Source organism: Lissotriton vulgaris, unplaced genomic scaffold (genome assembly GCF_964263255.1).
Source record: "Lissotriton vulgaris unplaced genomic scaffold, aLisVul1.2 SCAFFOLD_583, whole genome shotgun sequence".
In the NCBI taxonomy this organism is placed as follows: Eukaryota; Metazoa; Chordata; class Amphibia; order Caudata; family Salamandridae; genus Lissotriton; species Lissotriton vulgaris.
In genome coordinates this window covers 731,175-736,244 of record NW_028249429.1, presented here as the reverse complement: position 1 = coordinate 736,244, position 5,070 = coordinate 731,175, and positions in this window count along the sequence as shown.

Here is a 5,070-nt window from a genome sequence, read left to right as displayed (position 1 = left end):
GCCCCATGTAAGCATGGGCGGAAAATCCGTTCCGCTCGCGGATTTTGCGGATTTTCGGGAAATCCGCAATCCGCGAGATTTGCGGATTTCCCGCAAAATCCGCAAATTCGCACGCAGCGGATTTTTTTGGCGGCGCGCGGCGTTGGTGATACAATTTTTGCGGCGCGCGGCGTTTATCATCGTTTGCCGAGTTGTTTTTTTCGATAGTTTGCGAGCGCTGCGCCATTTTGGATCTTGCTGTGTGATCCCGCGGGAATTTGCGAGCGCGATTACGTCATCGCGGCTTGCCAGCGATAGTTTGTCAACGCGAGTACGGCGAGATCACGTCTCGCGGTACTTCGCAATTGCGAGATTTGAGATGCGGCGAGCGAAAATATAAATTTGCAATTCTGCACAAGAAATCCACCAGCAAGCAGCATAAACCTTCTAGAAATGATGATTTTTATGTGAATAACTCCTTAGTTTGACATTTGCCTGCACTTTTTTAGCGAGGAGTCCATTTTGGGGAGGGGGGCAGGGGGGTGGGAGGAAGGAAGTGCCCCATAGTCTTCAACTTCCTGTTCCTGTTCAGCAGGCTCCTCCCAGTGCTTTGTCCATCTCCTGGTCACTTTTCATTCGGATGTGGACCTGGAAGGATTACTTTTTGTGGATGCTGCTGGATCTTTGGATTTGAGGCCTTTTTGACTTTCTTTGGATCACTGTTGGATTAGAAATTTTACAAGTAAGTTTGTTTGGGGCATTACAGTTGCTGCAACTAAAATTTTGGGATTTTCGATTTTTGGGCTGTTTTGGGGCCTTTTCCCCAGGGGTACTCAGTGGTGGGTGGACTGATTCTTTCTGTGGGTTGTCTTGAACTTAAACATCATGGAGGCCATAGATGAATTGGGATTGTGCTGATTTTTCTGTGTTTTTCGATTTTTTTTTTTTGTAAAATTTTGTGTTTTTCGATTTTTGACCTGTTGTTGGGGCCTTGACCAGGGGTAGTGAGTGGTGCATGGGCCTAGTCTTTCTGTGGGCTGTCTTGAATTTAAACATCATGGAGGCCATGGATGGAATGGGATTGTGCTGATTTTGCAGTGTTTTTCGATTTTTGGGCCTGTACTTGTGGCCTTTTCACCAGGGGTATTTGAGTCTAGCATGGGCCTAGTCTTTCTGTGGGCTGTCTTGAATTTAAACATCATGGAGGCCATGGATGGAATGGGATTGTGCTGATTTTGCAGTGTTTTTCGATTTTTGGGCCTGTACTTGTGGCCTTTTCACCAGGGGTATTTGAGTCTAGCATGGGCCTAGTCTTTCTGTGGGCTGTCTTGAATTTAAACATCATGGAGGCCATGGATGGAATGGGATTGTGCTGATTTTGCAGTGTTTTTCGATTTTTGGGGGTGTTCATGGGGAGGGACATGCCATGTGGCTGGTGGCCATTTTGAGTGCAGCTACAGGCACTGGCCATGTGCTGGCAGGCAAGTGGCCATTTTGAATGCAGGCTTTGTTGTTAGGCCTCCAACCATTTTGCCTACTTTTCAACCTTTATTTATGCCCAGGGGTAGTGAGTCTTGCATGGGCCTAGTATTTCTGTGGGTTGTCTTGAATTTAAACATCATGGAGGCCATGGATGGAATGGGATTGTGCTGATTTTGCAGTGTTTTTCGATTTTTGGGCCTGTACTTGTGGCCTTTTCACCAGGGGTATTTGAGTCTAGCATGGGCCTAGTCTTTCTGTGGGCTGTCTTGAATTTAAACATCATGGAGGCCATGGATGGAATGGGATTGTGCTGATTTTGCAGTGTTTTTCGATTTTTGGGCCTGTACTTGTGGCCTTTTCACCAGGGGTATTTGAGTCTAGCATGGGCCTAGTCTTTCTGTGGGCTGTCTTGAATTTAAACATCATGGAGGCCATGGATGGAATGGGATTGTGCTGATTTTGCAGTGTTTTTCGATTTTTGGGGGTGTTCATGGGGAGGGACATGCCATGTGGCTGGTGGCCATTTTGAGTGCAGCTACAGGCACTGGCCATGTGCTGGCAGGCAAGTGGCCATTTTGAATGCAGGCTTTGTTGTTAGGCCTCCAACCATTTTGCCTACTTTTCAACCTTTATTTATGCCCAGGGGTAGTGAGTCTTGCATGGGCCTAGTATTTCTGTGGGTTGTCTTGAATTTAAACATCATGGAGGCCATGGATTGAATGGGATTGTGCTGATTTTGCAGTGTTTTTCGATTTTTGGGCCTGTACTTGTGGCCTTTTCACCAGGGGTATTTGAGTCTAGCATGGGCCTAGTCTTTCTGTGGGCTGTCTTGAATTTAAACATCATGGAGGCCATGGATGGAATGGGATTGTGCTGATTTTGCAGTGTTTTTCGATTTTTGGGGGTGTTCATGGGGAGGGACATGCCATGTGGCTGGTGGCCATTTTGAGTGCAGCTACAGGCACTGGCCATGTGCTGGCAGGCAAGTGGCCATTTTGAATGCAGGCTTTGTTGTTAGGCCTCCAACCATTTTGCCTACTTTTCAACCTTTATTTATGCCCAGGGGTAGTGAGTCTTGCATGGGCCTAGTATTTCTGTGGGTTGTCTTGAATTTAAACATCATGGAGGCCATGGATTGAATGGGATTGTGCTGATTTTGCAGGGTTTTTCGATTTTTGGGCCTGTACTTGTGGCCTTTTCACCAGGGGTATTTGAGTCTAGCATGGGCCTAGTCTTTCTGTGGGCTGTCTTGAATTTAAACATCATGGAGGCCATGGATGGAATGGGATTGTGCTGATTTTGCAGTGTTTTTCGATTTTTGGGCCTGTACTTGTGGCCTTTTCACCAGGGGTATTTGAGTCTAGCATGGGCCTAGTCTTTCTGTGGGCTGTCTTGAATTTAAACATCATGGAGGCCATGGATGGAATGGGATTATGCTGATTTTGCAGTGTTTTTCGATTTTTGGGGGTGTTCATGGGGAGGGACATGCCATGTGGCTGGTGGCCATTTTGAGTGCAGCTACAGGCACTGGCCATGTGCTGGCAGGCAAGTGGCCATTTTGAATGCAGGCTTTGTTGTTAGGCCTCCAACCATTTTGCCTACTTTTCAACCTTTATTTATGCCCAGGGGTAGTGAGTCTTGCATGGGCCTAGTATTTCTGTGGGTTGTCTTGAATTTAAACATCATGGAGGCCATGGATTGAATGGGATTGTGCTGATTTTGCAGTGTTTTTCGATTTTTGGGCCTGTACTTGTGGCCTTTTCACCAGGGGTATTTGAGTCTAGCATGGGCCTAGTCTTTCTGTGGGCTGTCTTGAATTTAAACATCATGGAGGCCATGGATGGAATGGGATTGTGCTGATTTTGCAGTGTTTTTCGATTTTTTTGTGCTCTATAACTGAACTGATGTTCCTCTGTCTTCCATTTTTTTTAGGTGCACAAGACTCAAGAGAACCACCAGTGCCAGGAAGAAGTCCTGCAGCGGTGTGTGTGTGCAGCATAACGTCACGCGACGTCACGTCACTCTGGCCTCAGACAACTCTACAATTCGTGCAACTGCGGCCTGCTGTCTGACCTGCTCTGAAGAAGATGGCCCCGCCCCCAAAGAAAGTTCTCCGTAGCTCCTCTAGCAAGAAAGTTGCTAGTAAGGAGCAGAAGAAGCAAGTTACCAAGGAGGCTGGTGTGCCACCCGCCACTTTTTTTGGGAGCAAAAAAAAAAGTACGCCTGCAGCAGCAGGATCTGCTGGGGACCAACCTGAGAGCAGCACCCCTGCTCCATTGGGTTCAGTGCCTCCACCACCACGCCAACTTAAGTCAAAGCCCTTGAGTGCTTCAGAGGCAGTCAGTGTACTTCTCCAATCACCATCGACCAGTGATGTTGGCTCATCGCAAGAAAGTAGCAGCAATGTCCCTGAATCAACACAGGTTGTTGTAACTCATCTGACAAGTGTTGAACAACCACAGCCGCAACAACAACACCATGTGCAAGTACACGCCCAAGTACATGTGGAAGGAGAGGCAGCAAAAGGAGATGCGCAAGCAAAGGTGCATGGACGTTCACAAGTGCCCACAATAGTTGTTCCTCCCGAAGTAGGGGCACATTTGGAAATCGACAATGAAGCTGAGGTATCATTGGAAGCCACTCCTCCTGATGATCATTCATTGTCTTCCACATCCCTAGCAAGGAAAAGATCAAGGGGGGTGTCTACATCTTCTTCAAGCCCACCTCGTTCTGGTGCAAGTGATCTGTCTTGGGAACCACAACTGCGGTCTGACAGTGAGGCAGAGGCACACCATGATCTGACACCGGTACCTAAGCGTAAAAGGAAGGTCGTCCAAAAACTCAAACCTATGGAGTGTGATGAGGCTCAACAAGAAGTGACAGATACTGCTGGTGATGAAGCCTCTCACGATGACGACGAGCCAGTCATCACAAAGGTCACTGCAGCCCCACCGGGCATGCAGCAAAGAGACATTTTGACCCTATCCCGAGAAGCTGCTGAGCGTGATGATGATGTCGGCGAGGAGGCAATGGAAATGGAATCATTAGATTTGGAGTTAAGTAGTACACCAAAACCTACCGCTTCCATATTTCTTCGCAAGAAGGTACCCACCTCGTCCTCGACCTCAATTCGTGGTGGTGAAAGTGCAAAACGTACTGAAGTTCGGCAATCCACATCCTCCACTTCATCTGTCATTAGCAGCAGGACCACCACCACCAGTATCGCCGCCTCCTCCGGCCCCCGAAGACATTTCAAGTCTCCAGTTTGGGACTTCTTTAGTGTTTGCCCAAAAAAGGAAAACGTAGCCATTTGTAGCCTTTGTAAGCTTCGATTTAGTCGTGGTAAGCTTGGTTCTAACTATGGTACCGGAGGCCAGAGAGGTCATCTTGAGAGAAGGCACGCTGTCGAATGGTTTCCGCACCTAGAGGCGGTCAAGAAAGCCGGAATTGCACGTAATGAAAACGTTGATTTGTCATCTGCTGATGACGAGGAGGTAGAAGAAGACGATTCAAACACTTCACTTACACCCAGTTCCCATGTCAGCAGCACACCCCATGGGAGCCACACTAAGAGTGTGGGAGAGAGTGAGACATCAATGCGGAAAAGTT